The sequence below is a fragment of the Elgaria multicarinata genome, chromosome 23, assembly GCF_023053635.1.
Source record: "Elgaria multicarinata webbii isolate HBS135686 ecotype San Diego chromosome 23, rElgMul1.1.pri, whole genome shotgun sequence".
NCBI classification, from domain to species: Eukaryota; Metazoa; Chordata; class Lepidosauria; order Squamata; family Anguidae; genus Elgaria; species Elgaria multicarinata.
Genome location: NC_086193.1, coordinates 9,158,483 through 9,185,712, shown reverse-complemented (window position 1 = coordinate 9,185,712; position 27,230 = coordinate 9,158,483).

The window sequence follows — 27,230 nt, the reverse complement described above, 5'->3', positions numbered from 1 at the left end:
GGCGTCGTTTTGACACTTTAGGATGCGGCACAAAACTCGGGGTTTGTGGCACAAAACGGCACAGAACTAGCACAAAACTTTGACACTGGTTTGGAGAGGATCTGAGAACGTGAAATTTTTCTAATCAACTTGTCCACACTTAAGGGCGTCGTTTTGACACTTTAGGATGTGGCACAAAACTCGGGGTTTGTGGCACAAAACGGCACAAAACTAGCAGAAAACTTTGACTCTGATTTGGAGTGGATCTGAGAACGTGAAATTTTTCTAATCAACTTGTCCACACTTAAGGGCGTCGTTTTGACACTTTAGGATGCGGCCCAAAACTCGGGGTTTGTGGCTCAAAACGGCACAAAACTAGCAAAAAACTTTGACACTGATTTGGAGTGGATCTGAGAACGTGAAATTTTTCTAATCAACTTGTCCACACTTAAGGGCGTCGTTTTGACACTTTAGGATGTGGCACAAAACTCGGGGTTTGTGGCACAAAACGGCACAAAACTAGCAAAAAACTTTGACACTGATTTGGAGTGGATCTGAGAACGTGAAATTTTTCTAATCAACTTGTCCACACTTAAGGGCGTCGTTTTGACACTTTAGGATGCGGCACAAAACTCGGGGTTTGTGGCACAAAACGGCACAGAACTAGAACAAAACTTTGACACTGGTTTGGAGTGGATCTGAGAACGTGAAATTTTTCTAATCAACTTGTCCACACTTAAGGGCGTCGTTTTGACACTTTAGGATGCGGCCCAAAACTCGGGGTTTGTGGCTCAAAACGGCACAAAACTAGCACAAAACTTTGACACTGATTTGGAGTGGATCTGAGAACGTGAAATTTTTCTAATCAACTTGTCCACAATTAAGGGCGTCGTTTTGACACTTTAGGATGCGGCCCAAAACTCGGGGTTTGTGGCTCAAAACGGCACAAAACTAGCACAAAACTTTGACACTGATTTGGAGTGGATCTGAGAACGTGAAATTTTTCTAATCAACTTGTCCACACTTAAGGGCGTCGTTTTGACACTTTAGGATGCGGCACAAAACTCGGGGTTTGTGGCACAAAACGGCACAAAACTAGCACAAAACTTTGACTCTGATTTGGAGTGGATCTGAGAACATGAAATTTTTCTAATCAACTTGTCCACATTTAAGGGCGTCGTTTTGACACTTTAGGATGCGGCACAAAACTCGGGGATTGTGGCACAAAACGGCACAGAACTAGCACAAAACTTTGACACTGGTTTGGAGTGGATCTGAGAACGTGAAATTTTTCTAATCAACTTGTCCACACTTAAGGGCGTCGTTTTGACACTTTAGGATGTGGCACAAAACTCGGGGTTTGTGGCACAAAACGGCACAAAACTAGCAGAAAACTTTGACTCTGATTTGGAGTGGATCTGAGAACGTGAAATTTTTCTAATCAACTTGTCCACACTTAAGGGCGTCGTTTTGACACTTTAGGATGCGGCCCAAAACTCGGGGTTTGTGGCTCAAAACGGCACAAAACTAGCAAAAAACTTTGACACTGATTTGGAGTGGATCTGAGAACGTGAAATTTTTCTAATCAACTTGTCCACACTTAAGGGCGTCGTTTTGACACTTTAGGATGTGGCACAAAACTCGGGGTTTGTGGCTCAAAACGGCACAAAACTAGCACAAAACTTTGACTCTGATTTGGAGTGGATCTGAGAACGTGAAATTTTTCTAATCAACTTGTCCACACTTAAGGGCGTCGTTTTGACACTTTAGGATGCGGCACAAAACTCGGGGTTTGTGGCACAAAACGGCACAGAACTAGCACAAAACTTTGTCACTGGTTTGGAGTGGATCTGAGAACGTGAAATTTTTCTAATCAACTTGTCCACACTTAAGGGCGTCGTTTTGACACTTTAGGATGTGGCACAAAACTCGGGGTTTGTGGCACAAAACGGCACAAAACTAGCACAAAACTTTGACACTGATTTGGAGTGGATCTGAGAACGTGAAATTTTTCTAATCAACTTGTCCACACTTAAGGGCGTCGTTTTGACACTTTAGGATGAGGCACAAAACTAGGGGTTTGTGGCACAAAACGGCACAAAACTAGCACAAAACTTTGACTCTGATTTGGAGTGGATCTGAGAACGTGAAATTTTTCTAATCAACTTGTCCACACTTAAGGGCGTCGTTTTGACACTTTAGGATGCGGCACAAAACTCGGGGTTTGTGGCACAAAACGGCACAGAACTAGCACAAAACTTTGACACTGGTTTGGAGTGGATCTGAGAACGTGAAATTTTTCTAATCAACTTGTCCACACTTAAGGGCGTCGTTTTGACACTTTAGGATGCGGCACAAAACTCGGGGTTTGTGGCACAAAACGGCACAAAACTAGCACAAAACTTTGACTCTGATTTGGAGTGGATCTGAGAACGTGAAATTTTTCTAATCAACTTGTCCACACTTAAGGGCGTCGTTTTGACACTTTAGGATGCGGCCCAAAACTCGGGGTTTGTGGCACAAAACGGCACAGAACTAGAACAAAACTTTGACACTGGTTTGGAGTGGATCTGAGAACGTGAAATTTTTCTAATCAACTTGTCCACACTTAAGGGCGTCGTTTTGACACTTTAGGATGCGGCCCAAAACTAGGGGTTTGTGGCACAAAACGGCACAAAACTAGCACAAAACTTTGACACTGATTTGGAGTGGATCTGAGAACGTGAAATTTTTCTAATCAACTTGTCCACACTTAAGGGCGTCGTTTTGACACTTTAGGATGCGGCACAAAACTCGGGGTTTGTGGCTCAAAACGGCACAAAACTAGCACAAAACTTTGACACTGATTTGGAGTGGATCTGAGAACGTGAAATTTTTCTAATCAACTTGTCCACACTTAAGGGCGTCGTTTTGACACTTTAGGATGCGGCACAAAACTCGGGGTTTGTGGCACAAAACGGCACAAAACTAGCACAAAACTTTGACTCTGATTTGGAGTGGATCTGAGAACATGAAATTTTTCTAATCAACTTGTCCACATTTAAGGGCGTCGTTTTGACACTTTAGGATGCGGCACAAAACTCGGGGTTTGTGGCACAAAACGGCACAAAACTAGCACAAAACTTTGACTCTGATTTGGAGTGGATCTGAGAACGTGAAATTTTTCTAATCAACTTGTCCACACTTAAGGGCGTCGTTTTGACACTTTAGGATGCGGCCCAAAACTCGGGGTTTGTGGCACAAAACGGCACAGAACTATAACAAAACTTTGACACTGGTTTGGAGTGGATCTGAGAACGTGAAATTTTTCTAATCAACTTGTCCACACTTAAGGGCGTCGTTTTGACACTTTAGGATGCGGCCCAAAACTCGGGGTTTGTGGCACAAAACGGCACAAAACTAGCACAAAACTTTGACACTGATTTGGAGTGGATCTGAGAACGTGAAATTTTTCTAATCAACTTGTCCACACTTAAGGGCGTCGTTTTGACACTTTAGGATGCGGCACAAAACTCGGGGTTTGTGGCTCAAAACGGCACAAAACTAGCACAAAACTTTGACACTGATTTGGAGTGGATCTGAGAACGTGAAATTTTTCTAATCAACTTGTCCACACTTAAGGGCGTCGTTTTGACACTTTAGGATGCGGCACAAAACTCGGGGTTTGTGGCACAAAACGGCACAAAACTAGCACAAAACTTTGACTCTGATTTGGAGTGGATCTGAGAACATGAAATTTTTCTAATCAACTTGTCCACATTTAAGGGCGTCGTTTTGACACTTTAGGATGCGGCACAAAACTCGGGGTTTGTGGCACAAAACGGCACAGAACTAGCACAAAACTTTGACACTGGTTTGGAGTGGATCTGAGAACGTGAAATTTTTCTAATCAACTTGTCCTCACTTAAGGGCGTCTTTTTGACACTTTAGGATGTGGCACAAAACTCGGGGTTTGTGGCACAAAACGGCACAAAACTAGCACAAAACTTTGACTCTGATTTGGAGTGGATCTGAGAACGTGAAATTTTTCTAATCAACTTGTCCACACTTAAGGGCGTCGTTTTGACACTTTAGGATGCGGCCCAAAACTCGGGGTTTGTGGCTCAAAACGGCACAAAACTAGCACAAAACTTTGACACTGATTTGGAGTGGATCTGAGAACGTGAAATTTTTCTAATCAACTTGTCCACACTTAAGGGCGTCGTTTTGACACTTTAGGATGCGGCACAAAACTCGGGGTTTGTGGCACAAAACGGCACAGAACTAGCACAAAACTTTGTCACTGGTTTGGAGTGGATCTGAGAACGTGAAATTTTTCTAATCAACTTGTCCACACTTAAGGGCGTCGTTTTGACACTTTAGGATGTGGCACAAAACTCGGGGTTTGTGGCACAAAACGGCACAAAACTAGCACAAAACTTTGACACTGGTTTGGAGTGGATCTGAGAACGTGAAATTTTTCTAATCAACTTGTCCACACTTAAGGGCGTCGTTTTGACACTTTAGGATGCGGCACAAAACTCGGGGTTTGTGGCACAAAACGGCACAGAACTAGCACAAAACTTTGACACTGGTTTGGAGTGGATCTGAGAACGTGAAATTTTTCTAATCGACTTTTCCACACTTAAGGGCGTCGTTTTGACAATTTAGGATGCGGCCCAAAACTCGGGGTTTGTGGCACAAAACGGCACAAAACTAGCACAAAACTTTGACACTGATTTGGAGTGGATCTGAGAACGTGAAATTTTTCTAATCAACTTGTCCACACTTAAGGGCGTCGTTTTGACACTTTAGGATGTGGCACAAAACTCGGGGTTTGTGGCACAAAACGGCACAAAACTAGCACAAAACTTTGACTCTGATTTGGAGTGGATCTGAGAACGTGAAATTTTTCTAATCAACTTGTCCACACTTAAGGGCGTCGTTTTGACACTTTAGGATGCGGCACAAAACTCGGGGTTTGTGGCACAAAACGGCACAGAACTAGCACAAAAGTTTGACACTGGTTTGGAGTGGATCTGAGAACGTGAAATTTTTCTAATCAACTTGTCCACACTTAAGGGCGTCGTTTTGACACTTTAGGATGCGGCACAAAACTCGGGGTTTGTGGCACAAAACGGCACAGAACTAGCACAAAACTTTGACACTGGTTTGGAGTGGATCTGAGAACGTGAAATTTTTCTAATCAACTTGTCCACACTTAAGGGCGTCGTTTTGACACTTTAGGATGCGGCCCAAAACTCGGGGTTTGTGGCACAAAACGGCACAAAACTAGCACAAAACTTTGACACTGATTTGGAGTGGATCTGAGAACGTGAAATTTTTCTAATCAACTTGTCCACACTTAAGGGCGTCGTTTTGACACTTTAGGATGCGGCACAAAACTCGGGGTTTGTGGCTCAAAACGGCACAAAACTAGCACAAAACTTTGACTCTGATTTGGAGTGGATCTGAGAACGTGAAATTTTTCTAATCAACTTGTCCACACTTAAGGGCGTCGTTTTGACACTTTAGGATGCGGCACAAAACTCGGGGTTTGTGGCACAAAACGGCACAGAACTAGCACAAAACTTTGACACTGGTTTGGAGTGGATCTGAGAACGTGAAATTTTTCTAATCAACTTGTCCACACTTAAGGGCGTCGTTTTGACACTTTAGGATGCGGCACAAAACTCGGGGTTTGTGGCACAAAACGGCACAGAACTAGCACAAAACTTTGACACTGGTTTGGAGTGGATCTGAGAACGTGAAATTTTTCTAATCGACTTTTCCACACTTAAGGGCGTCGTTTTGACACTTTAGGATGCGGCCCAAAACTCGGGGTTTGTGGCACAAAACGGCACAAAACTAGCACAAAACTTTGACACTGATTTGGAGTGGATCTGAGAACGTGAAATTTTTCTAATCAACTTGTCCACACTTAAGGGCGTCGTTTTGACACTTTAGGATGTGGCACAAAACTCGGGGTTTGTGGCACAAAACGGCACAAAACTAGCACAAAACTTTGACACTGATTTGGAGTGGATCTGAGAACGTGAAATTTTTCTAATCAACTTGTCCACACTTAAGGGCGTCGTTTTGACACTTTAGGATGTGGCACAAAACTCGGGGTTTGTGGCTCAAAACGGCACAAAACTAGCACAAAACTTTGACTCTGATTTGGAGTGGATCTGAGAACGTGAAATTTTTCTAATCAACTTGTCCACACTTAAGGGCGTCGTTTTGACACTTTAGGATGCGGCACAAAACTCGGGGTTTGTGGCACAAAACGGCACAGAACTAGCACAAAACTTTGACACTGTTTTGGAGTGGATCTGAGAACGTGAAATTTTTCTAATCAACTTGTCCACACTTAAGGGCGTCGTTTTGACACTTTAGGATGTGGCACAAAACTCGGGGTTTGTAGCACAAAACGGCACAAAACTAGCACAAAACTTTGACACTGGTTTGGAGTGGATCTGAGAACATGAAATTTTTCTAATCAACTTGTCCACACTTAAGGGCGTCGTTTTGACACTTTAGGATGCGGCACAAAACTCGGGGTTTGTGGCACAAAACGGCACAGAACTAGCACAAAACTTTGACACTGGTTTGGAGTGGATCTGAGAACGTGAAATTTTTCTAATCAACTTGTCCACACTTAAGGGCGTCGTTTTGACACTTTAGGATGCGGCCCAAAACTCGGGGTTTGTGGCACAAAACGGCACAAAACTAGCACAAAACTTTGACACTGATTTGGAGTGGATCTGAGAACGTGAAATTTTTCTAATCAACTTGTCCACACTTAAGGGCGTCGTTTTGACACTTTAGGATGTGGCACAAAACTCGGGGTTTGTGGCTCAAAACGGCACAAAACTAGCACAAAACTTTGACTCTGATTTGGAGTGGATCTGAGAACGTGAAATTTTTCTAATCAACTTGTCCACACTTAAGGGCGTCGTTTTGACACTTTAGGATGCGGCACAAAACTCGGGGTTTGTGGAACAAAACGGCACAGAACTAGCACAAAACTTTGACACTGGTTTGGAGTGCATCTGAGAACGTGAAATTTTTCTAATCAACTTGTCCACACTTAAGGGCGTCGTTTTGACACTTTAGGACGTGGCACAAAACTCGGGGTTTGTGGCACAAAACGGCACAAAACTAGCACAAAACTTTGACACTGGTTTGGAGTGGATCTGAGAACGTGAAATTTTTCTAATCAACTTGTCCACACTTAAGGGCGTCGTTTTGACACTTTAGGATGCGGCACAAAACTCGGGGTTTGTGGCTCAAAACGGCACAGAACTAGCACAAAACTTTGACACTGGTTTGGAGTGGATCTGAGAACGTGAAATTTTTCTAATCAACTTGTCCACACTTAAGGGCGTCGTTTTGACACTTTAGGATGCGGCACAAAACTCGGGGTTTGTGGCACAAAACGGCACAAAACTAGCACAAAACTTTGACACTGGTTTGGAGTGGATCTGAGAACATGAAATTTTTCTAATCAACGTCCACACTTAAGGGCGTCGTTTTGACACTTTAGGATGCGGCACAAAACTCGGGGTTTGTGGCACAAAACGGCACAGAACTAGCACAAAACTTTGACACTGGTTTGGAGTGGATCTGAGAACGTGAAATTTTTCTAATCAACTTGTCCACACTTAAGGGCGTCGTTTTGACACTTTAGGATGCGCCCCAAAACTCGGGGTTTGTGGCTCAAAACGGCACAAAACTAGCACAAAACTTTGACACTGATTTGGAGTGGATCTGAGAACGTGAAATTTTTCTAATCAACTTGTCCACACTTAAGGGCGTCGTTTTGACACTTTAGGATGTGGCACAAAACTCGGGGTTTGTGGCACAAAACGGCACAAAACTAGCACAAAACTTTGACTCTGATTTGGAGTGGATCTGTGAACGTGAAATTTTTCTAATCAACTTGCCCACACTTAAGGGCGTTGTTTTGACACTTTAGGATGCGGCCCAAAACTCGGGGTTTGTGGCTCAAAACGGCACAGAACTAGAACAAAACTTTGACACTGGTTTGGAGTGGATCTGAGAACGTGAAATTTTTCTAATCAACTTGTCCACACTTAAGGGCGTCGTTTTGACACTTTAGGATGCGGCCCAAAACTCGGGGTTTGTGGCACAAAACGGCACAAAACTAGCACAAAACTTTGACACTGATTTGGAGTGGATCTGAGAACGTGAAATTCTTCTAATCAACTTGTCCACACTTAATGGCGTCGTTTTGACACTTTAGGATGTGGCACAAAACTCGGGGTTTGTGGCTCAAAACGGCACAAAACTAGCACAAAACTTTGACTCTGATTTGGAGTGGATCTGTGAACGTGAAATTTTTCTAATCAACTTGCCCACACTTAAGGGCGTCGTTTTGACACTTTAGGATGCGGCCCAAAACTCGGGGTTTGTGGCACAAAACGGCACAGAACTAGAACAAAACTTTGACACTGGTTTGGAGTGGATCTGAGAACGTGAAATTTTTCTAATCAACTTGTCCACACTTAAGGGCGTCGTTTTGACACTTTAGGATGCGGCCCAAAACTCGGGGTTTGTGGCACAAAACGGCACAAAACTAGCACAAAACTTTGACACTGATTTGGAGTGGATCTGAGAACGTGAAATTCTTCTAATCAACTTGTCCACACTTAAGGGCGTCGTTTTGACACTTTAGGATGTGGCACAAAACTCGGGGTTTGTGGCTCAAAACGGCACAAAACTAGCACAAAACTTTGACTCTGATTTGGAGTGGATCTGAGAACGTGAAATTTTTCTAATCAACTTGTCCACACTTAAGGGCGTCGTTTTGACACTTTAGATGCGGCACAAAACTCGGGGTTTGTGGCACAAAACGGCACAGAACTAGCACAAAACTTTGACACTGGTTTGGAGTGGATCTGAGAACATGAAATTTTTCTAATCAACTTGTCCACACTTAAGGGCGTCGTTTTGACACTTTAGGATGCGGCACAAAACTCGGGGTTTGTGGCACAAAACGGCACAGAACTAGCACAAAACTTTGACACTGGTTTGGAGTGGATCTGAGAACGTGAAATTTTTCTAATCAACTTGTCCACACTTAAGGGCATGTCGTTTTGACACTTTAGGATGCGGCCCAAAACTAGGGGTTTGTGGCACAAAACGGCACAAAACTAGCACAAAACTTTGACACTGATTTGGAGTGGATCTGAGAACGTGAAATTTTTCTAATCAACTTGTCCACACTTAAGGGCGTCGTTTTGACACTTTAGGATGTTGCACAAAACTCGGGGTTTGTGGCTCAAAACGGCACAAAACTAGCACAAAACTTTGACTCTGATTTGGAGTGGATCTGAGAACGTGAAATTTTTCTAATCAACTTGTCCACACTTAAGGGCGTCGTTTTGAGACTTTAGGATGCGGCACAAAACTCGGGGTTTGTGGCACAAAACGGCACAGAACTAGCACAAAACTTTGACACTGGTTTGGAGTGGATCTGAGAACGTGAAATTTTTCTAATCAACTTGTCCACACTTAAGGGCGTCGTTTTGACACTTTAGGATGCGGCACAAAACTCGGGGTTTGTGGCACAAAACGGCACAGAACTAGCACAAAACTTTGACACTGGTTTGGAGTGGATCTGAGAACGTGAAATTTTTCTAATCAACTTGTCCACACTTAAGGGCGTCGTTTTGACACTTTAGGATGCGGCCCAAAACTCGGGGTTTGTGGCACAAAACGGCACAAAACTAGCACAAAACTTTGACACTGATTTGGAGTGGATCTGAGAACGTGAAATTTTTCTAATCAACTTGTCCACACTTAAGGGCGTCATTTTGACACTTTAGGATGTGGCACAAAACTCGGGGTTTGTGGCTCAAAACGGCACAAAACTAGCACAAAACTTTGACTCTGATTTGGAGTGGATCTGAGAACGTGAAATTTTTCTAATCAACTTGTCCACACTTAAGGGCGTCGTTTTGAGACTTTAGGATGCGGCACAAAACTCGGGGTTTGTGGCACAAAACGGCACAGAACTAGCACAAAACTTTGACACTGGTTTGGAGTGGATCTGAGAACGTGAAATTTTTCTAATCAACTTGTCCACACTTAAGGGCGTCGTTTTGACACTTTAGGATGCGGCCCAAAACTCGGGGTTTGTGGCACAAAACGGCACAGAACTAGCACAAAACTTTGACACTGGTTTGGAGTGGATCTGAGAACGTGAAATTTTTCTAATCAACTTGTCCACACTTAAGGGCGTCGTTTTGACACTTTAGGATGTGGCACAAAACTCGGGGTTTGTGGCTCAAAACGGCACAAAACTAGCACAAAACTTTGACACTGATTTGGAGTGGATCTGAGAACGTGAAATTTTTCTAATCAACTTGTCCACACTTAAGGGCGTCGTTTTGACACTTTAGGATGCGGCACAAAACTCGGGGTTTGTGGCTCAAAACGGCACAAAACTAGCACAAAACTTTGACTCTGATTTGGAGTGGATCTGAGAACGTGAAATTTTTCTAATCAACTTGTCCACACTTAAGGGCGTCGTTTTGACACTTTAGGATGCGGCACAAAACTCGGGGTTTGTGGCACAAAACGGCACAGAACTAGCACAAAACTTTGACACTGGTTTGGAGTGGATCTGAGAACGTGAAATTTTTCTAATCAACTTGTCCACACTTAAGGGCGTCGTTTTGACACTTTAGGATGTGGCACAAAACTCGGGGTTTGTGGCACAAAACGGCACAAAACTAGCACAAAACTTTGACACTGGTTTGGAGTGGATCTGAGAACATGAAATTTTTCTAATCAACTTGTCCACACTTAAGGGCGTCGTTTTGACACTTTAGGATGCGGCACAAAACTCGGGGTTTGTGGCACAAAACGGCACAGAACTAGCACAAAACTTTGACACTGGTTTGGAGTGGATCTGAGAACGTGAAATTTTTCTAATCAACTTGTCCACACTTAAGGGCATGTCGTTTTGACACTTTAGGATGCGGCCCAAAACTAGGGGTTTGTGGCACAAAACGGCACAAAACTAGCACAAAACTTTGACACTGATTTGGAGTGGATCTGAGAACGTGAAATTTTTCTAATCAACTTGTCCACACTTAAGGGCGTCGTTTTGACACTTTAGGATGTTGCACAAAACTCGGGGTTTGTGGCTCAAAACGGCACAAAACTAGCACAAAACTTTGACTCTGATTTGGAGTGGATCTGAGAACGTGAAATTTTTCTAATCAACTTGTCCACACTTAAGGGCGTCGTTTTGAGACTTTAGGATGCGGCACAAAACTCGGGGTTTGTGGCACAAAACGGCACAGAACTAGCACAAAACTTTGACACTGGTTTGGAGTGGATCTGAGAACGTGAAATTTTTCTAATCAACTTGTCCACACTTAAGGGCGTCGTTTTGACACTTTAGGATGCGGCCCAAAACTCGGGGTTTGTGGCACAAAACGGCACAGAACTAGCACAAAACTTTGACACTGGTTTGGAGTGGATCTGAGAACGTGAAATTTTTCTAATCAACTTGTCCACACTTAAGGGCGTCGTTTTGACACTTTAGGATGTGGCACAAAACTCGGGGTTTGTGGCTCAAAACGGCACAAAACTAGCACAAAACTTTGACACTGATTTGGAGTGGATCTGAGAACGTGAAATTTTTCTAATCAACTTGTCCACACTTAAGGGCGTCGTTTTGACACTTTAGGATGCGGCACAAAACTCGGGGTTTGTGGCTCAAAACGGCACAAAACTAGCACAAAACTTTGACTCTGATTTGGAGTGGATCTGAGAACGTGAAATTTTTCTAATCAACTTGTCCACACTTAAGGGCGTCGTTTTGACACTTTAGGATGCGGCACAAAACTCGGGGTTTGTGGCACAAAACGGCACAGAACTAGCACAAAACTTTGACACTGGTTTGGAGTGGATCTGAGAACGTGAAATTTTTCTAATCAACTTGTCCACACTTAAGGGCGTCGTTTTGACACTTTAGGATGTGGCACAAAACTCGGGGTTTGTGGCACAAAACGGCACAAAACTAGCACAAAACTTTGACACTGGTTTGGAGTGGATCTGAGAACATGAAATTTTTCTAATCAACTTGTCCACACTTAAGGGCGTCGTTTTGACACTTTAGGATGCGGCACAAAACTCGGGGTTTGTGGCACAAAACGGCACAGAACTAGCACAAAACTTTGACACTGGTTTGGAGTGGATCTGAGAACGTGAAATTTTTCTAATCAACTTGTCCACACTTAAGGGCATGTCGTTTTGACACTTTAGGATGCGGCCCAAAACTAGGGGTTTGTGGCACAAAACGGCACAAAACTAGCACAAAACTTTGACACTGATTTGGAGTGGATCTGAGAACGTGAAATTTTTCTAATCAACTTGTCCACACTTAAGGGCGTCGTTTTGACACTTTAGGATGTTGCACAAAACTCGGGGTTTGTGGCTCAAAACGGCACAAAACTAGCACAAAACTTTGACTCTGATTTGGAGTGGATCTGAGAACGTGAAATTTTTCTAATCAACTTGTCCACACTTAAGGGCTTCGTTTTGACACTTTAGGATGTGGCACAAAACTCGGGGTTTGTGGCTCAAAACGGCACAAAACTAGCACAAAACTTTGACACTGATTTGGAGTGGATCTGAGAACGTGAAATTTTTCTAATCAACTTGTCCACACTTAAGGGCGTCGTTTTGACACTTTAGGATGCGGCACAAAACTCGGGGTTTGTGGCACAAAACGGCACAGAACTAGCACAAAACTTTGACACTGGTTTGGAGTGGATCTGAGAACGTGAAATTTTTCTAATCAACTTGTCCACACTTAAGGGCATGTCGTTTTGACACTTTAGGATGCGGCCCAAAACTAGGGGTTTGTGGCACAAAACGGCACAAAACTAGCACAAAACTTTGACACTGATTTGGAGTGGATCTGAGAACGTGAAATTTTTCTAATCAACTTGTCCACACTTAAGGGCGTCGTTTTGACACTTTAGGATGTTGCACAAAACTCGGGGTTTGTGGCTCAAAACGGCACAAAACTAGCACAAAACTTTGACTCTGATTTGGAGTGGATCTGAGAACGTGAAATTTTTCTAATCAACTTGTCCACACTTAAGGGCGTCGTTTTGAGACTTTAGGATGCGGCACAAAACTCGGGGTTTGTGGCACAAAACGGCACAGAACTAGCACAAAACTTTGACACTGGTTTGGAGTGGATCTGAGAACGTGAAATTTTTCTAATCAACTTGTCCACACTTAAGGGCGTCGTTTTGACACTTTAGGATGCGGCCCAAAACTCGGGGTTTGTGGCACAAAACGGCACAGAACTAGCACAAAACTTTGACACTGGTTTGGAGTGGATCTGAGAACGTGAAATTTTTCTAATCAACTTGTCCACACTTAAGGGCGTCGTTTTGACACTTTAGGATGTGGCACAAAACTCGGGGTTTGTGGCTCAAAACGGCACAAAACTAGCACAAAACTTTGACACTGATTTGGAGTGGATCTGAGAACGTGAAATTTTTCTAATCAACTTGTCCACACTTAAGGGCGTCGTTTTGACACTTTAGGATGCGGCACAAAACTCGGGGTTTGTGGCTCAAAACGGCACAAAACTAGCACAAAACTTTGACTCTGATTTGGAGTGGATCTGAGAACGTGAAATTTTTCTAATCAACTTGTCCACACTTAAGGGCGTCGTTTTGACACTTTAGGATGCGGCACAAAACTCGGGGTTTGTGGCACAAAACGGCACAGAACTAGCACAAAACTTTGACACTGGTTTGGAGTGGATCTGAGAACGTGAAATTTTTCTAATCAACTTGTCCACACTTAAGGGCGTCGTTTTGACACTTTAGGATGTGGCACAAAACTCGGGGTTTGTGGCACAAAACGGCGCAAAACTAGCACAAAACTTTGACACTGGTTTGGAGTGGATCTGAGAACATGAAATTTTTCTAATCAACTTGTCCACACTTAAGGGCGTCGTTTTGACACTTTAGGATGCGGCACAAAACTCGGGGTTTGTGGCACAAAACGGCACAGAACTAGCACAAAACTTTGACACTGGTTTGGAGTGGATCTGAGAACGTGAAATTTTTCTAATCAACTTGTCCACACTTAAGGGCATGTCGTTTTGACACTTTAGGATGCGGCCCAAAACTAGGGGTTTGTGGCACAAAACGGCACAAAACTAGCACAAAACTTTGACACTGATTTGGAGTGGATCTGAGAACGTGAAATTTTTCTAATCCACTTGTCCACACTTAAGGGCATGTCGTTTTGACACTTTAGGATGCGGCACAAAACTCGGGGTTTGTGGCACAAAACGGCACAAAACTAGCACAAAATTTTGACACTGATTTGGAGTGGATCTGAGAACGTGAAATTTTTCTAATCAACTTGTCCACACTTAAGGGCATGTCGTTTTGACACTTTAGGATGCGGCACAAAACTCGGGGTTTGTGGCACAAAACGGCACAAAACTAGCACAAAACTTTGACACTGATTTGGAGTGGATCTGAGAACATGAAATTTTTCTAATCAACTTGTCCACACTTAAAGGCATGTCGTTTTGACACTTTAGGATGCGGCACAAAACTCGGGGTTTGTGGCACAAAACGGCACAAAACTAGCACAAAACTTTGACACTGGTTTGGAGTGGATCTGAGAACGTGAAATTTTTCTAATCCACTTGTCCACACTTAAGGGCATTTCGTTTTGACACTTTAGGATGCGGCACAAAACTCGGGGTTTGTGGCACAAAACGGCACAAAACTAGCACAAAACTTTGACACTGGTTTGGAGTGGATCTGAGAACGTGAAATTTTTCTAATCAACTTGTCCACACTTAAGGGCATGTCGTTTTGAAACTTTAGGATGCGGCACAAAACTCGGGGTTTGTGGCACAAAACGGCACAAAACTAGCACAAAACTTTGACACTGGTTTGGAGTGGATCTGAGAACGTGACATTTTTCTAATCCACTTGTCCACACTTAAGGGCATGTCGTCTTGACACTTTAGGATGCGGCACAAAACTCGGGGTTTGTGGCACAAAACGGCACAAAATTAGGACAAAACTTTGACACTGGTTTGGAGTGGATCTGAGAACGTGAAATTTTTCTAATCAACTTGTCCACACTTAAGGGCATGTCGTTTTGACACTTTAGGATGCGGCACAAAACTCGGGGTTTGTGGCACAAAACGGCACAAAACTAGCACAAAACTTTGACACTGGTTTGGAGTGGATCTGAGAACGTGACATTTTTCTAATCCACTTGTCCACACTTAAGGGCATGTCGTCTTGACACTTTAGGATGCGGCACAAAACTCGGGGTTTGTGGCACAAAACGGCACAAAACTAGCACAAAACTTTGACACTGGTTTGGAGTGGATCTGAGAACGTGAAATTTTTCTAATCCACTTGTCCACACTTAAGGGCATGTCGTTTTGACACTTTAGGATGCGGCACAAAACTCGGGGTTTGTGGCACAAAACGGCACAAAACTAGCACAAAATTTTGACACTGATTTGGAGTGGATCTGAGAACGTGAAATTTTTCTAATCAACTTGTCCACACTTAAGGGCATGTCGTTTTGACACTTTAGGATGCGGCACAAAACTCGGGGTTTGTGGCACAAAACGGCACAAAACTAGCACAAAACTTTGACACTGGTTTGGAGTGGATCTGAGAACGTGAAATTTTTCTAATCAACTTGTCCACACTTAAGGGCATGTCGTTTTGACACTTTAGGATGCGGCACAAAACTCGGGGTTTGTGGCACAAAACGGCACAAAACTAGCACAAAACTTTGACACTGGTTTGGAGTGGATCTGAGAACGTGAAATTGTTCTAATCAACTTGTCCACACTTAAGGGCATGTCGTTTTGACACTTTAGGATGCGGCACAAAACTCGGGGTTTGTGGCACAAAACGGCACAAAACTAGCACAAAACTTTGACACTGATTTGGAGTGGATCTGAGAACATGAAATTTTTCTAATCAACTTGTCCACACTTAAGGGCATGTCGTTTTGACACTTTAGGATGCGGCACAAAACTCGGGGTTTGTGGCACAAAACGGCACAAAACTAGCACAAAACTTTGACACTGGTTTGGAGTGGATCTGAGAACGTGACATTTTTCTAATCAACTTGTCCACACTTAAGGGCATGTCGTTTTGACACTTTAGGATGCGGCACAAAACTCGGGGTTTGTGGCACAAAACGGCACAAAACTAGCACAAAACTTTGACACTGGTTTGGAGTGGATCTGAGAACGTGACATTTTTCTAATCAACTTGTCCACACTTAAGGGCATGTAGTCTTGACACTTTAGGATGTGGCACAAAACTCGGGGTTTGTGGCACAAAACGGCACAAAACTAGGACAAAACTTTGACACTGGTTTGGAGTGGATCTGAGAACGTGAAATTTTTCTAATCAACTTGTCCACACTTAAGGGCATGTCGTTTTGACACTTTAGGATGCGGCACAAAACTCGGGGTTTGTGGCACAAAACGGCACAAAACTAGCACAAAACTTTGACACTGATTTGGAGTGGATCTGAGAACATGAAATTTTTCTAATCAACTTGTCCACACTTAAGGGCATGTCGTTTTGACACTTTAGGATGCGGCACAAAACTCGGGGTTTGTGGCACAAAACGGCACAAAACTAGCACAAAACTTTGACACTGGTTTGGAGTGGATCTGAGAACGTGAAATTTTTCTAATCAACTTGTCCACACTTAAGGGCATGTCGTTTTGATACTTTAGGATGCGGCACAAAACTCGGGGTTTGTGGCACAAAACGGCACAAAACTAGCACAAAACTTTGACACTGGTTTGGAGTGGATCTGAGAACGTGAAATTGTTCTAATCAACTTGTCCACACTTAAGGGCATGTCGTTTTGACACTTTAGGATGCGGCACAAAACTCGGGGTTTGTGGCACATAACGGCACAAAACTAGCACAAAACTTTGACACTGATTTGGAGTGGATCTGAGAACGTGAAATTGTTCTAATCAACTTGTCCACACTTAAGGGCATGTCGTTTTGACACTTTAGGATGCGGCACAAAACTCGGGGTTTGTGGCACAAAACGGCACAAAACTAGCACAAAACTTTGACACTGATTTGGAGTGGATCTGAGAACGTGAAATTTTTCTAATCAACTTGTCCACACTTAAGGGCATGTCGTTTTGACACTTTAGGATGCGGCACAAAACTCGGGGTTTGTGGCACAAAACGGCACAAAACTAGCACAAAACTTTGACACTGGTTTGGAGTGGATCTGAGAACGTGACATTGTTCTAATCAACTTGTCCACACTTAAGGGCATGTCGTTTTGACACTTTAGGATGCGGCACAAAACTCGGGGTTTGTGGCACAAAACGGCACAAAACTAGCACAAAACTTTGACACTGGTTTGGAGTGGATCTGAGAACGTGAAATTGTTCTAATCAACTTGTCCACACTTAAGGGCATGTCGTTTTGACACTTTAGGATGCGGCACAAAACTCGGGGTTTGTGGCACAAAACGGCACAAAACTAGCACAAAACTTTGACACTGGTTTGGAGTGGATCTGAGAACGTGAAATTGTTCTAATCAACTTGTCCCCACTTAAGGGCATGTCGTTTTGACACTTTAGGATGCGGCACAAAACTCGGGGTTTGTGGCACAAAACGGCACAAAACTAGCACAAAACTTTGACACTGATTTGGAGTGGATCTGAGAACATGAAATTTTTCTAATCAACTTGTCCACACTTAAGGGCATGTCGTTTTGACACTTTAGGATGCGGCACAAAACTCGGGGTTTGTGGCACAAAACGGCACAAAACTAGCACAAAACTTTGACACTGGTTTGGAGTGGATCTGAGAACGTGACATTTTTCTAATCAACTTGTCCACACTTAAGGGCATGTCGTTTTGACACTTTAGGATGCGGCACAAAACTCGGGGTTTGTGGCACAAAACGGCACAAAACTAGCACAAAACTTTGACACTGGTTTGGAGTGGATCTGAGAACGTGACATTTTTCTAATCAACTTGTCCACACTTAAGGGCATGTCGTCTTGACACTTTAGGATGCGGCACAAAACTCGGGGTTTGTGGCACAAAACGGCACAAAACTAGCACAAAACTTTGACACTGGTTTGGAGTGGATCTGAGAACGTGACATTTTTCTAATCAACTTGTCCACACTTAAGGGCATGTCGTTTTGACACTTTAGGATGCGGCACAAAACTCGGGGTTTGTGGCACAAAACAGCACAAAACTAGCACAAAACTTTGACACTGATTTGGAGTGGATCTGAGAACGTGAAATTTTTCTAATCAACTTGTCCACACTTAAGGGCATGTCGTTTTGACACTTTAGGATGCGGCACAAAACTCGGGGTTTGTGGCACAAAACGGCACAAAACTAGCACAAAACTTTGACACTGGTTTGGAGTGGATCTGAGAACGTGACATTGTTCTAATCAACTTGTCCACACTTAAGGGCATGTCGTTTTGACACTTTAGGATGCGGCACAAAACTCGGGGTTTGTGGCACAAAACGGCACAAAACTAGCACAAAACTTTGACACTGGTTTGGAGTGGATCTGAGAACGTGAAATTGTTCTAATCAACTTGTCCACACTTAAGGGCATGTCGTTTTGACACTTTAGGATGCGGCACAAAACTCGGGGTTTGTGGCACAAAACGGCACAAAACTAGCACAAAACTTTGACACTAGTTTGGAGTGGATCTGAGAACGTGAAATTTTTCTAATCAACTTGTCCACACTTAAGGGCATGTCGTTTTGACACTTTAGGATGCGGCACAAAACTCGGGGTTTGTGGCACAAAACGGCACAAAACTAGCACAAAACTTTGACACTGGTTTGGAGTGGATCTGAGAACGTGAAATTGTTCTAATCAACTTGTCCACACTTAAGGGCATGTCGTTTTGACACTTTAGGATGCGGCACAAAACTCGGGGTTTGTGGCACAAAACGGCACAAAACTAGCACAAAACTTTGACACTGATTTGGAGTGGATCTGAGAACATGAAATTTTTCTAATCAACTTGTCCACACTTAAGGGCATGTCGTTTTGACACTTTAGGATGCGGCACAAAACTCGGGGTTTGTGGCACAAAACGGCACAAAACTAGCACAAAACTTTGACACTGGTTTGGAGTGGATCTGAGAACGTGACATTTTTCTAATCAACTTGTCCACACTTAAGGGCATGTCGTTTTGACACTTTAGGATGCGGCACAAAACTCGGGGTTTGTGGCACAAAACGGCACAAAACTAGCACAAAACTTTGACACTGGTTTGGAGTGGATCTGAGAACGTGAAATTTTTCTAATCAACTTGTCCACACTTAAGGGCATGTCGTCTTGACACTTTAGGATGCGGCACAAAACTCGGGGTTTGTGGCACAAAACGGCACAAAACTAGCACAAAACTTTGACACTGGTTTGGAGTGGATCTGAGAACGTGACATTTTTCTAATCAACTTGTCCACACTTAAGGGCATGTCGTTTTGACACTTTAGGATGCGGCACAAAACTCGGGGTTTGTGGCACAAAACGGCACAAAACTAGCACAAAACTTTGACACTGGTTTGGAGTGGATCTGAGAACGTGAAATTTTTCTAATCAACTTGTCCACACTTAAGGGCATGTCGTTTTGACACTTTAGGATGCGGCACAAAACTCGGGGTTTGTGGCACAAAACGGCACAAAACTAGCACAAAACTTTGACACTGGTTTGGAGTGGATCTGAGAACGTGACATTTTTCTAATCAACTTGTCCACACTTAAGGGCATGTCGTTTTGACACTTTAGGATGCGGCACAAAACTCGGGGTTTGTGGCACAAAACGGCACAAAACTAGCACAAAACTTTGACACTGGTTTGGAGTGGATCTGAGAACGTGACATTTTTCTAATGAACTTGTCCACACTTAAGGGCATGTCGTTTTGACACTTTAGGATGCGGCACAAAACTCGGGGTTTGTGGCACAAAACGGCACAAAACTAGCACAAAACTTTGACACTGGTTTGGAGTGGATCTGAGAACGTGAAATTTTTCTAATCCACTTGTCCACATTTAAGGGCATGTCGTTTTGACACTTTAGGATGCGGCACAAAACTCGGGGTTTGTGGCACAAAACGGCACAAAAGTAGCACAAAACTTTGACACTGGTTTGGAGTGGATCTGAGAACGTGACATTTTTCTAATCAACTTGTCCACACTTAAGGGCATGTCATCTTGACACTTTAGGATGCGGCACAAAACTCGGGGTTTGTGGCACAAAACGGCACAAAACTAGCACAAAACTTTGACACTGGTTTGGAGTGGATCTGAGAACGTGAAATTTTTCTAATCCACTTGTCCACATTTAAGGGCATGTCGTTTTGACACTTTAGGATGCGGCACAAAACTCGGGGTTTGTGGCACAAAACGGCACAAAACTAGCACAAAATTTTGACACTGATTTGGAGTGGATCTGAGAACGTGAAATTTTTCTAATCAACTTGTCCACACTTAAGGGCATGTCGTTTTGACACTTTAGGATGCGGCACAAAACTCGGGGTTTGTGGCACAAAACGGCACAAAACTAGCACAAAACTTTGACACTGGTTTGGAGTGGATCTGAGAACGTGAAATTGTTCTAATCAACTTGTCCACACTTAACGGCATGTCGTTTTGACACTTTAGGATGCGGCACAAAACTCGGGGTTTGTGGCACAAAACGGCACAAAACTAGCACAAAACTTTGACACTGATTTGGAGTGGATCTGAGAACATGAAATTTTTCTAATCAACTTGTCCACACTTAAGGGCATGTCGTTTTGACACTTTAGGATGCGGCACAAAACTCGGGGTTTGTGGCACAAAACGGCACAAAACTAGCACAAAACTTTGACACTGGTTTGGAGTGGATCTGAGAACGTGAAATTGTTCTAATCAACTTGTCCACACTTAAGGGCATGTCATTTTGACACTTTAGGATGCGGCACAAAACTCGGGGTTTGTGGCACAAAACGGCACAAAACTAGCACAAAACTTTGACACTGGTTTGGAGTGGATCTGAGAACGTGAAATTGTTCTAATCAACTTGTCCACACTTAAGGGCATGTCGTTTTGACACTTTAGGATGCGGCACAAAACTCGGGGTTTGTGGCACAAAACGGCACAAAACTAGCACAAAACATTGACACTGATTTGGAGTGGATCTGAGAACGTGAAATTGTTCTAATCAACTTGTCCACACTTAAGGGCATGTCGTTTTGACACTTTAGGATGCGGCACAAAACTCGGGGTTTGTGGCACAAAACGGCACAAAACTAGCACAAAACTTTGACACTGGTTTGGAGTGGATCTGAGAACGTGAAATTGTTCTAATCAACTTGTTCACACTTAAGGGCATGTCGTTTTGACACTTTAGAATGCGGCACAAAACTCGGGGTTTGTGGCACAAAACGGCACAAAACTAGCACAAAACTTTGACACTGATTTGGAGTGGATCTGAGAACGTGAAATTTTTCTAATCAACTTGTCCACACTTAAGGGCATGTCGTTTTGACACTTTAGGATGCGGCACAAAACTCGGGGTTTGTGGCACAAAACGGCACAAAACTAGCACAAAACTTTGACACTGGTTTGGAGTGGATCTGAGAACGTGAAATTTTTCTAATCAACTTGTCCACACTTAAGGGCATTTCGTTTTGACACTTTAGGATGCGGCACAAAACTCGGGGTTTGTGGCACAAAACGGCACAAAACTAGCACAAAACTTTGACACTGGTTTGGAGTGGATCTGAGAACGTGAAATTTTTCTAATCAACTTGTCCACACTTAAGGGCATGTCGTTTTGACACTTTAGGATGCGGCACAAAACTCGGGGTTTGTGGCACAAAACGGCACAAAACTAGCACAAAACTTTGACACTGGTTTGGAGTGGATCTGAGAACGTGACATTTTTCTAATCAACTTGTCCACACTTAAGGGCATGTCGTCTTGACACTTTAGGATGCGGCACAAAACTCGGGGTTTGTGGCACAAAACGGCACAAAACTAGGACAAAACTTTGACACTGGTTTGAAGTGGATCTGAGAACGTGAAATTTTTCTAATCAACTTGTCCACACCTAAGGGCATGTCGTCTTGACACTTTAGGATGCGGCACAAAACTCGGGGTTTGTGGCACAAAACGGCACAAAACTAGCACAAAACTTTGACACTGATTTGGAGTGGATCTGAGAACATGAAATTTTTCTAATCAACTTGTCCACACTTTAAGGGCATGTCGTTTTGACACTTTAGGATGCGGCACAAAACTCGGGGTTTGTGGCACAAAACGGCACAAAACTAGCACAAAACTTTGACACTGGTTTGGAGTGGATCTGAGAACGTGAAATTTTTCTAATCAACTTGTCCACACTTAAGGGCATGTCGTTTTGACACTTTAGGATGCGGCACAAAACTCGGGGTTTGTGGCACAAAACGGCACAAAACTAGCACAAAACTTTGACACTGGTTTGGAGTGGATCTGAGAACATGAAATTTTTCTAATCAACTTGTCCACACTTAAGGGCATGTCGTTTTGACACTTTAGGATGCGGCACAAAACTCGGGGTTTGTGGCACAAAACGGCACAAAACTAGCACAAAACTTTGACACTGGTTTGGAGTGGATCTGAGAACGTGAAATTTTTCTAATCAACTTGTCCACACTTAAGGGCATTTCGTTTTGACACTTTAGGATGCGGCACAAAACTCGGGGTTTGTGGCACAAAACGGCACAAAACTAGCACAAAACTTTGACACTGGTTTGGAGTGGATCTGAGAACGTGAAATTTTTCTAATCAACTTGTCCACACTTAAGGGCATGTCGTTTTGACACTTTAGGATGCGGCACAAAACTCGGGGTTTGTGGCACAAAACGGCACAAAACTAGCACAAAACTTTGACACTGGTTTGGAGTGGATCTGAGAACGTGACATTTTTCTAATCAACTTGTCCACACTTAAGGGCATGTCGTCTTGACACTTTAGGATGCGGCACAAAACTCGGGGTTTGTGGCACAAAACGGCACAAAACTAGGACAAAACTTTGACACTGGTTTGAAGTGGATCTGAGAACGTGAAATTTTTCTAATCAACTTGTCCACACCTAAGGGCATGTCGTCTTGACACTTTAGGATGCGGCACAAAACTCGGGGTTTGTGGCACAAAACGGCACAAAACTAGCACAAAACTTTGACACTGATTTGGAGTGGATCTGAGAACATGAAATTTTTCTAATCAACTTGTCCACACTTTAAGGGCATGTCGTTTTGACACTTTAGGATGCGGCACAAAACTCGGGGTTTGTGGCACAAAACGGCACAAAACTAGCACAAAACTTTGACACTGGTTTGGAGTGGATCTGAGAACGTGAAATTTTTCTAATCAACTTGTCCACACTTAAGGGCATGTCGTTTTGACACTTTAGGATGCGGCACAAAACTCGGGGTTTGTGGCACAAAACGGCACAAAACTAGCACAAAACTTTGACACTGGTTTGGAGTGGATCTGAGAACGTGAAATTTTTCTAATCAACTTGTCCACACTTAAGGGCATGTCGTTTTGACACTTTAGGATGCGGCACAAAACTCGGGGTTTGTGGCACAAAACGTCACAAAACTAGCACAAAACTTTGACACTGATTTGGAGTGGATCTGAGAACGTGAAATTTTTCTAATCAACTTGTCCACACTTAAGGGCATGTCGTTTTGACACTTTAGGATGCGGCACAAAACTCGGGGTTTGTGGCACAAAACGGCACAAAACTAGCACAAAACTTTGACTCTGATTTGGAGTGGATCTGAGAACATGAAATTTTTCTAATCAACTTGTCCACACTTAAGGGCATGTCGTTTTGACACTTTAGGATGCGGCACAAAACTCGGGGTTTGTGGCACAAAACGGCACAAAACTAGCACAAAACTTTGACACTGGTTTGGAGTGGATCTGAGATCGTGAAATTTTTCTAATCAACTTGTCCACACTTAAGGGCATGTCGTTTTGACACTTTAGAATGCTGCAAAAAACTCGGGGTTTGTGGCACAAAACGGCACAAAACTAGCACAAAACTTTGACACTGGTTTGGAGTGGATCTGAGAACGTGAAATTTTTCTAATCAACTTGTCCACACTTAAGGGCATGTCGTTTTGACACTTTAGGATGCGGCACAAAACTCGGGGTTTGTGGCACAAAACGGCACAAAACTATCACAAAACTTTGACACTGGTTTGGAGTGGATCTGAGAACGTGAAATTTTTCTAATCAAATTGTCCACACTTTAGGGCATGTCGTTTTGACACTTTAGGATGCGGCACAAAACTCGGGGTTTGTGGCACAAAACGGCACAAAACTAGCACAAAACTTTGACACTGGTTTGGAGTGGATCTGAGAACGTGAAATTTTTCTAATCAACTTGTCCACACTTAGGGGCATGTCGTTTTGACACTTTAGGATGCGGCACAAAACTCGGGGTTTGTGGCACAAAACGGCACAAAACTAGCACAAAATTTTGACACTGATTTGGAGTGGATCTGAGAACGTGAAATTTTTCTAATCAACTTGTCCACACTTAAGGGCATGTCGTTTTGACACTTTAGGATGCGGCACAAAACTCGGGGTTTCTGGCACAAAACGGCACAAAACTAGCACAAAACTTTGACACTGGTTTGGAGTGGATCTGAGAACGTGAAATTTTTCTAATCAACTTGTCCACACTTAAGGGCATGTCGTTTTGACACTTTAGGATGCGGCACAAAACTCGGGGTTTGTGGCACAAAACGTCACAAAACTAGCACAAAACTTTGACACTGATTTGGAGTGGATCTGAGAACATGAAATTTCTCTAATCAACTTGTCCACACTTAAGGGCATGTCGTTTTGACACTTTAGGATGCGGCACAAAACTCGGGGTTTGTGGCACAAAACGGCACAAAACTAGCACAAAACTTTGACACTGATTTGGAGTGGATCTGAGAACATGAAATTTTTCTAATCAACTTGTCCACACTTAAGGGCATGTCGTTTTGACACTTTAGGATGCGGCACAAAACTCGGGGTTTGTGGCACAAAACGGCACAAAACTAGCACAAAACTTTGACACTGGTTTGGAGTGGATCTGAGATCGTGAAATTTTTCTAATCAACTTGTCCACACTTAAGGGCATGTCGTTTTGACACTTTAGGATGCGGCACAAAACTCGGGGTTTGTGGCACAAAACGGCACAAAACTAGCACAAAACTTTTACACTGGTTTGGAGTGGATCTGAGATCGTGAAATTTTTCTAATCAACTTGTCCATACTTAAGGGCATGTCGTTTTGACACTTTAGGATGCTGCAAAAAACTCGGGGTTTGTGGCACAAAACGGCACAAAACTAGCACAAAACTTTGACACTGGTTTGGAGTGGATCTGAGAACGTGAAATTTTTCTAATCAACTTGTCCACACTTAAGGGCATGTCGTTTTGACACTTTAGGATGCGGCACAAAACTCGGGGTTTGTGGCACAAAACGGCACAAAACTAGCACAAAACTTTGACACTGGTTTGGAGTGGATCTGAGATCGTGAAATTTTTCTAATCAACTTGTCCACACTTAAGGGCATTTCGTTTTGAAACTTTAGGATGCTGCAAAAAACTCGGGGTTTGTGGCACAAAACGGCACAAAACTAGCACAAAACTTTGACACTGGTTTGGAGTGGATCTGAGATCGTGAAATTTTTCTAATCAACTTGTCCATACTTAAGGGCATGTCGTTTTGACACTTTAGGATGCTGCAAAAAACTCGGGGTTTGTGGCACAAAACGGCACAAAACTAGCACAAAACTTTGACACTGGTTTGGAGTGGATCTGAGAACGTGAAATTTTTCTAATCAACTTGTCCACACTTAAGGGCATGTCGTTTTGACACTTTAGGATGCGGCACAAAACTCGGGGTTTGTGGCACAAAACGGCACAAAACTAGCACAAAACTTTGACACTGGTTTGGAGTGGATCTGAGATCGTGAAATTTTTCTAATCAACTTGTCCACACTTAAGGGCATTTCGTTTTGAAACTTTAGGATGCTGCAAAAAACTCGGGGTTTGTGGCACAAAACGGCACAAAACTAGCACAAAACTTTGACACTGGTTTGGAGTGGATCTGAGAACGTGAAATTTTTCTAATCCACTTGTCCACACTTAAGGGCATGTCGTTTTGACACTTTAGGATGCGGCACAAAACTCGGGGTTTGTGGCACAAAACGGCACAAAACTAGCACAAAATTTTGACACTGATTTGGAGTGGATCTGAGAACGTGAAATTTTTCTAATCAACTTGTCCACACTTAAGGGCATGTCGTTTTGACACTTTAGGATGCGGCACAAAACTCGGGGTTTGTGGCACAAAACGGCACAAAACTAGCACAAAACTTTGACACTGGTTTGGAGTGGATCTGAGAACGTGAAATTGTTCTAATCAACTTGTCCACACTTAAGGGCATGTCGTTTTGACACTTTAGGATGCGGCACAAAACTCGGGGTTTGTGGCACAAAACGGCACAAAACTAGCACAAAACTTTGACACTGATTTGGAGTGGATCTGAGAACATGAAATTTTTCTAATCAACTTGTCCACACTTAAGGGCATGTCGTTTTGACACTTTAGGATGCGGCACAAAACTCGGGGTTTGTGGCACAAAACGGCACAAAACTATCACAAAACTTTGACACTGGTTTGGAGTGGATCTGAGAACGTGAAATTTTTCTAATCAACTTGTCCACACTTAGGGGCATGTCGTTTTGACACTTTAGGATGCGGCACAAAACTCGGGGTTTGTGGCACAAAACGGCACAAAACTAGCACAAAATTTTGACACTGATTTGGAGTGGATCTGAGAACGTGAAATTTTTCTAATCAACTTGTCCACACTTAAGGGCATGTCGTTTTGACACTTTAGGATGCGGCACAAAACTCGGGGTTTGTGGCACAAAACGGCACAAAACTAGCACAAAACTATGACACTGGTTTGGAGTGGATCTGAGATCGTGAAATTTTTCTAATCAACTTGTCCACACTTAAGGGCATGTCGTTTTGACACTTTAGGATGCGGCACAAAACTCGGGGTTTGTGGCACAAAACGGCACAAAACTAGCACAAAACTTTGACACTGGTTTGGAGTGGATCTGAGAACGTGAAA